Source organism: Tamandua tetradactyla, chromosome 16 (genome assembly GCF_023851605.1).
Source record: "Tamandua tetradactyla isolate mTamTet1 chromosome 16, mTamTet1.pri, whole genome shotgun sequence".
In the NCBI taxonomy this organism is placed as follows: domain Eukaryota; kingdom Metazoa; phylum Chordata; class Mammalia; order Pilosa; family Myrmecophagidae; genus Tamandua; species Tamandua tetradactyla.
Genome location: NC_135342.1, coordinates 25,740,175 through 25,751,458, shown reverse-complemented (window position 1 = coordinate 25,751,458; position 11,284 = coordinate 25,740,175). Strand labels below are relative to the sequence as shown.

The 11,284-nt window shown below is 40.2% G+C and overlaps 1 pseudogene; it reads left to right on the top strand.

Annotated features, from left to right (window-relative positions):
• Positions 1–514: 514 nt before the first annotated feature.
• LOC143658368 (dnaJ homolog subfamily B member 6 pseudogene) lies at positions 515–8,088 on the top strand (annotated as a pseudogene).
• The last annotated feature ends 3,196 nt before the right edge of the window (positions 8,089–11,284 follow it).

Genomic DNA, 11,284 nt, shown 5'->3' with positions numbered 1-11,284 from the left:
ATTTCAGGTTTTTGTCTGTTAAATAGGAGCAATAGCTCCAAAGTAACAGGTTTGTGTTGAGGATGCAGGGGATCCATCCACTCAGAACTTCAGCACACAATAAATAGCAGCTGAGTGGAGCCCCCCTTGCTCTCTCTCCCCAATGACTGCATGCCAACAGGGCTGCATGAGCACAAAAACGAATTGCTTCATTGATTTATTCAATAATGGTTTTTAAGACATTAGAATCAAGCAGTGAAGGGCAGGGCTTCCTGAGAGACGAGAAACAAATGAGGTGAGCTTTTCCATTGCCCCAGTGTTCTGCCTGGAGAGCATTGCAGCAAGGCGCAGGAAGAGGCAACCAAGGCGAGTCCAGCAGGCCCCTGAATTGAGGAGACAGAGCTGAGAGTCCTGGAAAGGAAGGCAGCTCAAGTTTGCAGGACAAAGTACCAGAGAGGAGAGGAACAGAAAGAGAACCCTGGAGAGTCTGGCCACAACACCACTGTTCTCAGGAGGCTCAACATGTGCCCCAGCGATGGCAGAGAATCCAGTTGCCACCCCAATGTCTGATGAGGGTGGAGCCAAGAGCATGGCCATCACCCCAATGTTTGGAGATGTTGGAGCCCTCAACCCAGTGTTTGAAGAGAGCAGGAACTGCACAAGACCTTGGAAAGGGTGGGTCTGGCCCTCTATCAAGCCCCAAGGACAAAATATCTTTTTGTAGATAACTCTCAGACCTGGAAATCTAATGAAGTATGCCCTGCAGGTTTTTGGAACTGGTTGGGACCAGTGACCCCTGTTTTACTTTTAATTTCTCCCTATGGCAATGGAATTTTTATCCTATAGCTGTTCCTCCTTTGTATATTGAAAGCAGATAACTTGTTCTAAGTTTTGCAGGTCCACAGCTAGAGGGGAATTTTGCCCCAGGACAGACCACACATAACTGATTTTGATGAGACTTTGTATTTAATATCGTGATATTGTGGTGGAATTAACGTATTTGGCATATGCAAAGAATATGTCTTTTGGGAATCCAAAGGGTAGAATGTGGTAGTTTGAAGCTGTATCATATTCCTGTTTTTTTAAACCATTAAAAATACCCTTTATAGGTTTAGACTTAAGATTATGTTATGATGAACATTCAGAACACTTAGTTTCCATTTAAAAACATTTTGGAACGTCCTTTTTAAAAAACATTTATTATTATTAAATATATATACATAAAAAAGCAATAAATTTTAAATTACATTGTAATACATAATTATAGATCAGATTTCAGAGTTTGGTGTGGGTTACTGTTCTTCAATTTTAGGTTTGTCTGTTTAGCTGTTCTAAGACACTAGAGACTAAAAGAAGTATCAGTGTAATGATTCAGCAGTCATACTCATTCATTAAATCCTAGCTTCTCTGTTATGACTCCTCCTTCCCCTTTGATTCTTCTCCCACTCTTTAAGGGTATTTAGGCTCTGCCCTTTCTAAATTCAGGTTGGAAAGGGCTGTCAATATATGGGTTAAGGGGATGGAACTAGGATGTTCTTGGAGAGGCTGGCACCTCTGGGTTACAGGACTTATCTGGTCTAGGAACCATCTGATGTTGTAAGTTTCTGGAAAGTAATCTGAGTATGTGAAACATTTGGAGAATCTTAGATATAGCCCTCGGTGTTCTTTAGGGTGAACGGGAATGGTTTTGGTTGGGGGTTGGCAAACCATGGCAATTAGCAATATCTAGCTAAATCTTGCATAAGAGTAACCTCCAGAATAGCCTCTCAACTCTATTTGAACTCTTTTAGCCACTGATACTTTATTTTATTACATTTTCCCCCCCTTTTGGTCAGGAAGCATTGTCAATCCCATAGTGTCAGGGCCAGGCTTGTCCCTGGGAATCATGGCCCACGTGCACAGGGAGACTTTTACCCCTAGATGTGATGTCCCATGTAGGGGTGAAGGAAATGATTGTACCTGCATGGTTGGGCTTTGAGAGAGAGAAGCCACATCTGAGCAACAAAAGAGGTTTTCTGGAAGTAACTCTTAGGCATAACTATAGGTAGGCTTAGCTTCTCCACTACAGAAATTAGCTTCACAAAAGCAAGCTTCAGAACAAGGGCTTGGTCTACTTCCCTGCTGGTAAAACTTAATAGTTCCATATTTTTTCTCCCATCCTTCAAGGGACTTTGCCAATACTTTTAAATTAACTGCCCAACATACTCTGGAATGGATCCAGGTTGTGATGGTTTGAAAGGAAGTGTGCTCCCTAAGAAAAGCCATGTTTTAATATAAATCCCATTTTATAAAGGTAGAATAATCTCTATTCAATACTGTATGTTTGAAACTGTAATGAGATCATCTCCCTGGATGATGTGATTTAGTCAAGAATGGTTGTTAAACTGGATTAGGAAATGACGTCTCCACCCATTTGAGTGGGTCTTGATTAGTTCCTGAAGTCCTATAAAAGAGGAAATATTTTGGAGAATGAGAGATTCAGAGAGAGCAGAGAATGCTGCAGCACCACGAAGCAGAGAGCCCACCAGCCAGTGATCTTTGGAGATGAAGAAGGAAAACGCCTCCCGGGGAGCTTCATGAAACAGGAAGCCAGGAGACAAAGCTAGCAGATGACACCGTATTCGCCATGTGCCCTTCCAGCCGAGAAAGAAGCCCTGACTGTGTTCGCCATGTGCCTTCTCACTTGAGAGAGAGACCCTGAACTTCATCGGCCTTCTTGAACTAAGGTATCTTTCCCTGGATGCCTTTGATTGGACATTTCTATAGACTTGTTTTAATTGGGACATTTTCTCGGCCTTAGATCTGTAAACTTACAACTCATTAAATTCTCCCTTTTAAAAGCCATTCCATTTCTGGTATATTGCATTCCAGCAGCTAGCAAACTAGAACACAGGTATTACCTTAAGCTACACAGAATTAAAATCCTTCATTCCCATTCTGGACTTTGTGTGTTTAGGTTGTTTAAATGAACTATTCAGACAGGTCGATAGATTATGTGCTACAGAAAATTTAGGTTTTGGACAAAATAAGCCTCTCTTCCTTTGGTCATACAGTAGGTGAAGTTCTAAAATACAATGTCCTCCTTACACCTATATGCTGATTCACCTTAGTACTGACCCAGGTGGCTTCATTTTTTTTTTTTATCGTATGAAAGAACATATATGTATAAAAGCATTAAATGTCAAAGCACATGGCCACAATTAATTATAGAACAGATTTCAGAGTTTGATATGGATTGCTGTTCCACAATTTTAGGTTTTTCCTTCTAGCTGCTATAAGACACTGGAGACTAAGAGAAATATCAATATAATGATTCAGCAGTCATAGTCTTTTGTTAAATCTTATCTTCTCTGTTATAATTCCACCTCCTTCTTTGATCTTTCTCCCAATCTTTGGGGGTATTTGGGCTATGCCCGTTCTAACTTTTTCCTGTTTGGAAAGGGCTGTGATAATATGAGCTAGGGAGTTGATTTTTTGTTTCCTAAATGCTGCAAGAATGTAATATACCAGAAATGGAGCAATTTTTTAAAAAGGAATTTACTGAGTTGCAGGTTTACAGTTCTAAGGCCATGAAAATGTTCAAATTAAGGCAAGGCTATAAAAATGTCCAAATCAAGGCATCCAGGTAAGGATACCTTGGCTTAAGAAAGTCGATGATGACAGAATTCAAGATGGCAGCTTAGCAATGTGCACGTTTTAGTTCGTCCTCCAGAACAACTACTAAATAACCAGAAACAGTACAAAACAGCTCCTGGGGCCACGTCAGTGACCGGACACACAGTGTACCCCAGTCTGGAACAGCTGGACTGACTGTGAGCCCTGCCCAAAACCGTGAGTTCCCCAAGCCACGGTGGCTGGCACCCCTCCCCCACGGGCTGCTTCCCAGAGGGGAAAGGAAAGAGTTTACCAGCAGCAGGGGCTGAGCCCAACCAAACTCCAATTGTGGAATTAATTAACACATTCTGACAACTAAAAATAGGCCCCCAGCTCAGGTGAACCTGGTCAAAGCGGAGGTTGCTCATTTTTGCCCCAGCACCAACGGCTGATGGCAAAAGAAAAAAAAAAAAAAGGAAACAGAGGTTTTTATGGCTGTGTTTCTACAAAGGCTTGACTGCCTTTGGATACAGTGGCAGGGCTTCTCAGGCTGCAACTACCCCAGGCATAGGCAGAAACAAACAAAAACCTGTTTCCTTTTTTTTTTTTCTTTTGCCATCAGCCCTGCCCCCTTGGCACTGGGGCAGAAATGAGCAACCTCCACTTTGACCAGGTTCACCTGAGCAGGGGGCCTATTTTAGTTGTTTGAGGGCTTGTCTGGTGCCTGTGCTTTCCCCAGGGAAGGGGTGAAGTCCAATTCAGGTGGAATCCCTCCCTCAAGGAATTCAGACACCAGGGCTTGGTAATTTGAAGCCATTAAAACCAGCCTACAAAAAAAAATAAAATAAAAACCAGCCTACAACCTCTCCTCTGTCTCCACCACGCTCCCAGCAGGCAGAGTCTGCCAAAGTTAAAGGTACCACATCATCTTATGCTGGTGGGACCTGCAGGCAGACAAGCACCACATACTGGGCAGGATAAGAAAAACAGAGCCCAGAGACTTCACAGGAAAGTCTTTCAACCTGCTGGGCCTCACCCTCAGGGAAAACTGATGCAGGTAACTCTTTCTTCCTGATAGGAGGCCAGTTTGGTCTGGCAAAATCAGGCTGGAGTGTATAATACCTAAGTAGACCCTCCTAAGGGTGGGGGGAGGCACTATACAGGCAGGGCAAGAAACGAGAAAACACGAACTGAAAAATTCTCCTCTATTAAACAAAACCTAAGCTAGAGGTTCAGATAAAGCTGAACTGAATGTCAAAGAACAAAATAGACAACAAATTCATCTAGAAAGAAAACTTTAAGTAAAAGAAGTGAAAAGCAATCTCCAGAATAAACTAATTAAGGTAATTAAATGCCTAGCCACCAGCAAAAAATAACAAATCACACTAGGAAAATTGAAGATATGGCCCAGTCAAAGGAACAAATCAACAATTCAAATGACATACAGGAGCTGAAACAATTAATTCAGAATACATGAACAGACATGGAAAACCTCATCAAAAACCAAATCAATGAATTGAGGGAGGATATAAAGAAGGCAAGGAATGAACAAAAAGAAGAAATTGAAAGTCTGAAAAAACAAATCACAGAACTTACGGGAATGAAAGTCATGGTAGAAGAGATGAAAAAAAACAATGGAAACCTACAATGGTAGATTTCAAGAGACAGAACATAGGATTAGTGAACTGGAGGATGGAACATCTGAAATCCAACAAGCAAAAGAAAATATATGGGGGAAAAATGGAAAAATATGAGCAGGGACTCAGGGAACTGAATGACAATATGAAGCGCACAAATATACGTGTTGTGTGTCCCAGAAGGAGAAGAGAAGGGAAAAGGAGGAGAAAAACTAATGGAGGAAATTATCACTGAAAATTTCCCAACTCTTATGAAAGACTTAAAATTACAGATCCAAGAGGTGCAGCATACCCCAAAGAGAATAGATCCAAATAGATGTACTCCAAGACATTTACTAATCAGAATGTCAGAGGTCAAAGAGAAAGAGAGAATCTTGAAAGCAGCAAGAGAAAAGCAATCCATCACGTACAAGGAAGCCCAATAAGACTATGCTTAGATTTCTCAGCAGAAACCATGGAGGCAAGAAGACAGTGGGATGATATATTTAATTATTAAAAGAGAAAAACTGCCAACCAAGAATTCTATATCCAGCAAAATTGCCCTTCAAAAATGAGGGAGGGGCGGGCCGCGGTGGCTCAGCGGGCAAAGTGCTTGCCTGCTATGCCGGAGGACCTCGGTTCGATTCCCGGCCCCAGCCCATGTAACAAAAACAAAAAAACAAAATACAATAAAACAAGAAAATGTTTAAAGATGTTTCCCTTTCTTCCTTCCTTCCTTCCTTCTATCCTTCCTTCCTTCTCTCTGTCTTTCCTTTAAAAAAAAAAAAAAAAAAAAAAATGAGGGAGAAATTAAAACATTTTCAGACAAAAAGTCACTGAGAGAATTTGTGACCAAGAGACCAGCTCTGCAAGAAATACTAAAGGGAGCACTATAGACAGATAGGAAAAGACAAAAGAGAGAGGTGTAGAAAGGAAGACTATGAGTAAAGGTAAAAAGAAGGAAAATTACATATGATATATAAAATCCAAAAGGCAAAATGGTACACGAAAGTACTACCCATGCAGTAATAATACTAAATGTTAATGGATTAAACTCCCCAATCAAAAGACATAGTCTGGCAGAATGGATTACAAAACAGGACCCATCTATATGCTGTCTCTACTCAAAGGACATGAGGTCAAGGACACAAATGGACATTTGCACACCAATGTTTATAGCAGCATTATTTACAATTACCAACAGATGGAAGCAGCCAAAATGTCCATCAACAGACGGTTAGCTAAACAAACTGTGGCATATACATAAGATGGAATATTATGCAGCTGTAAGACAGAATAAAGTTATGAAGTATGTAACATCATAAGTGGACCTTAAGGACATTATGCTGAGTGTGATTAGCCAGAAATAAAAGGACAAATACTGTATGGTCTCACTGATATGAACTGACATTGGTGAATAAACTTGGAGTATTTTGTTGGTAACAGAGACCATCAGAAGATAGAAATAGGGTAAGTTGTTGGGTAATTGGAGCTGAAGGGATACAGATTGTGCAACAGGACTGAATATAAAAACTCAGGAATGGACAGCACTATATTTCCCAACTGTAATACAATTATGTTAAAGCACTGAATGAAGCTGAATGTGAGAATGATAGAGGGAGGAGGGCTGGGGCATAAATGAAATCACAAAGAAAGATAGACAATAAAGATTGAGATGGTATAATCTAGGAATGCCTAGAGTGTACAATGATAGTGACTAAATGTACAAATTAAAAAAAATATTTTTGCATGAGGAAGAACAAAAGAATGTCATTACTGTAGAGTGCTGAAAATAGATGGTAATTAATATTTTAAAATTTCAACTTATGTGTGAGACCAAAACAAAAAATGTTTATTTGGTACAAATTTATATTTTGACTAGTGCATCTCCTAATATAACTTATGTAGAGAGTTGGTTGAACACCTTAAGTACATGGAACTTTGGGTAGGACATGAGATTTTGTTGGTTTGTCCAGGTGATGCTCTGATGAATCCCAGAGTGATATGATCAGAGAGTGGAAAAGTATTTGCAAAGTCCCCTTCGGGGAATGGTAAGAACTGGGGAAAACTCAACTTCCCCAAGTTGAATTCTTGATATTCTCACAAGCACTGTGGACAACCAAAGCTATAGGCTTTTTGAGTTCGTTTTCACATTTCGTAATCCAGATGATGTATCTTCAGGGAATGTTTTGGTGGACGGGACCCATTTTCATTTGACATCTTTGAAGACCCATTTGAGGAGTTTTTTTGAAATTGAAGAGGCCTCCGTGGAACCAGAAATAGGATCTTTTTTCTCTGCCTTCAGTGGGTTTCCATCTTTTGGAGGTGGATTTTCTTCTTTTGATACAGGATTTACTTCATTTGGTTCACTGGGGCATGGGGGCCTTACTTCATTTTCTTTGACAACCTTTGGTGGTAATAGGATGGGCAAGTTCAAATCTATATCAACTTCTACTAAAGTAGTTAATGGCAGAAAAATCAGTACAAAGAGGATTACTGAGAATGGCCAAGAAAGAGCAGAAGTTGAAGAAGATGGCCAGTCAAAGTCCTTAACAACAAGTGGTGTGGAAGGTGGAGGCGCCTTTGCAGAAGAATGCAGGCAAAAGGACAAAGTGCCCTGCCTTCCCAGCCAGCCAATGTCCACTCGCTGAAGTCTCACAGACCTGCCACTTTACCCAAACGTGTATCTAACTCTATCTGTGAGGACGATGATGAGCAAGATAAACCTCAGGTCACCAGCAACTGGGATCCCTCCATTTATTCAGCAGGATTCAAAGAAGGTGACAAGAGGAAGAAGCAGAAGCAGAGAGAGGAGCAGAAGAAGTTGAACAAAGGGAATCACTAGACTAGACTTACCAGACACGTGCACACTTTGGCACCAAATGCTCACACACCATTGAAGTACAGTCCTATGTTCTCTGTGTGTTTGGGTTGTACACACTCTAGATAGAAGACATCTTATTTAATATTATATACCAAAATCACACTTATTTTTAGCAGGTCTATGGACATTTGATCACTGTAGTTAGGGATGTCAGAAGAGGCGTTGATGATGATGGTAGGCAATGATAGAAATTTGGAATACAGCATAGACTTGACCTTGTTTTCCCCAGCACTAAATCAGTTAGTTGAATTCTTGAGGGAACTGCCTCAAAATGTAGAGCTGTGTTCCAGTAGCCATGTTTCTTGAGGATGATTGTATAATGATATAGCTTTCACAATGTGACTGGGTGATTGTGAAAACCTTGTGTCTGATGCTCCTTTTATCTATCTTGTTGACAGATGAGTAGAACATATGGAATAAAAATAAATAATGGGGGAACAAATGTTAAAATAAATTTAGTTTGAAATGCTAGTGATCAATGAAAGGGAGGGGCAAGGGGTATGGTATGTAATTTTTTTTTCTGTTTTTGTTTTATTTTTCTGTTGTCTTTTTGTTTCTTTTTCTGAATTGATGCAAATGTTCTGGGAAATGATCATGATGAATATGCAAATATGTGATGATATTGTGAATTGTTGAGTGTATGTGTTGGGAATGTTTGTATTTCTGTCTTGTAATTTTTTCTTTAATTAATAAAAAATAAAATAAAATCCCATCCAAGTTTTTTATGATGCCCTCATTTTCAAGAGAACAAAGGAAAAAGCTTTATGAACAACAGATCCCTATGTTAAAAAGGAAGAATAAACTCACCGAAAAGGAACATGCAAGAAACACGTTAAGGACATACCAATTTCTATTCAGTGCTCAATTAAAAAAAAAGGTTAAGAAACAGTATAGCATGCAAATGAAATAATTACAGGAAGCTGGAGAGAATTTTGCTAGGATAAAATTACTTTTTAAAAAGTTTTGCAAATGTTTGCAAATAAAAATATTTAGTTCTACCTAATTACTCTATAACTAATGTGCAGATATGTATTTATGTGTGAATGACTACATGTATGTTTAGATGTGGGTGTGGGTGTGTATCTCATCTATTTTTTTTCCCAGCGTGACTCTAAACTGTAAGAGCTAGAGATGGTATTGCAAAGCAAAGTTTTGTAGAATGCTGTCTATGTGCTAAAATAACAATTATGGATACAAAGGGGGTTAAAGATGGGATTAAGCACTTCCACTGCCACCATTTAATCTTCTTTGCCATATTTTTCATGGATGTCACATTTTTTAGCATCTGATAAGACCTCATATGCCTCAGCTACTTGTTAGAATTTTCTCTCTGCTTCTTCTTTATCTTCAGGATTTTTATCAGGGTGCCACTTGAGTGCCAATTTATGATATCCCTTTCTAATATCCTTGGGTGAGGCATGTCTCTGCATGCCTAGAACTTCATAGTAATCCACCATGGTTTAACAGATTATTGGAACAGGTCCCAAGGAGGTTGGCAGCCAGTGGTAGGAAGGAAGAGAGGCTGGGCGGTGGGGCCCATGGTCTCCCCTCAGCTCCGTCACGGCTGGTACTGCTGGAGGTGGTGGCTGCGATTCCTTGAGCTTTCCTTTCTCTCACCAAGTGTGGTTTTAATCCCATCAGAGAGGGGGCAGAGCTGACAGGAAAAAAAATAATAAAGTGAAATAGAATAAAGCAGAATAATGATGGAGAATTTTGGAGTCAGATGAGCTCAGATTACTGTAACCTTGGGGGCTGGGGACTGGCTCTGAAAAGGGTTTTCTTTTACTCTTTTGTTGTATATTATTTTATTTTAAACTCTTCCAAGTAGCTCATTAGAGAAAGTCCCAGGCATTCTCAATTATCAGCAGAACCCAAGCAAGGGCTGAGTTAAGGTAGGCCTGAGAGACAAACTAATCAGTCAGGTGCAGGAGATAATTCCCTAAAGGGTGTATCTTCCCTCCAGGAAAAGGGGGAGGGGGTCAAGTCCTCAATCTTGGGGATTGTTCACATGAAACTTATCCCCACAAAGGATAGACTAAGCCTATTTAAAATTAGGCCTAAGAGTCATCCCCAGAGAACCTCTTTTGTTACTCAGATGTGGCCTATCTCTTTCTCAGGCAACACAGCAAGCATACTCACTGCCCTCCCCCTGTCTACATGGGACATGACTCTCAGGGGTGTAAACCTCCCTGGCAACATGGGACAGAAATCCTAGAATGAGCTGGGACTCAGCATCAATGGATTGAGAAAACTTTCTCGACTGAAAGGGGGAAGAGAGAAATGAGACAAAATAAAGTGTCTGGCTGAGAGTTTCAAACAGAGTCGAGAAGTTATCCTGGAGGTTATTCATACACATTATATATATATCACCTTTTTAGTTAAGGTGTAATGGAGAGGCTGGAGGGAAGTGCCTGAAACTGTATAGCTGTGTTCCAGTAGCCATGTTTCTTGAAGATGATTGTATAATGATATAGCTTTCGTAATGTGACTGTGTGATTGTGAAAATCGTGTGTCTGATGCTCCGTTCATCTATGGTATGGACAGATGAGTAAAACATTTGTATTAAAAAATAAATAAATAATAGGGGAAACAAATGTTAAAATTAAAAAATATATATATTGGTTAGATGGAAATACTAGCGATCAATGAGAGGAAGGGGTAAGGGGTATGGTATGTATGAGTTTTTTCTTTTTTTCTTTTTATGGCTTTTTCTGGAATGATGCAAATGTTCTAAAAAATGATCAAGGTGATGAATATACAACTATGTGATGATATCGTGAGCCATTGATTGTACACCACCTATGGAATGTTTGTATGTTAAGAATGTATGTGCTTATACATTGAATAAATAAAAAATTTTTTAAAGAGGGGGTAGGGCCAGCTCAAGTGGCAACCCTCAGTCAGAGAATTCAGACCCCAGGGGATAGGCCCTAAATCTACCCTCTACCTCAGCCTCTGTCTCAACTCCACCTGCGGCAGGGAGGGTCTGCTGAGAATTAAAGGCATCCCGCCATTTTAAGCTAGTGGGGAAACTGCAGGCTGAAAAAACTCTACCTGCTGGGTAAGGGAGGAAAAGTACAGACTCTAGGAGTTTCATAGGAAAGACGGCCAACCTGCTGGGTCTCATCCTCAGGGAAACTTGATACTGATTTGATCCTCCTCCTGAGATATGGGTCTGTTTGGTCTGGGAAAATCTGACTGGGGTTGATCA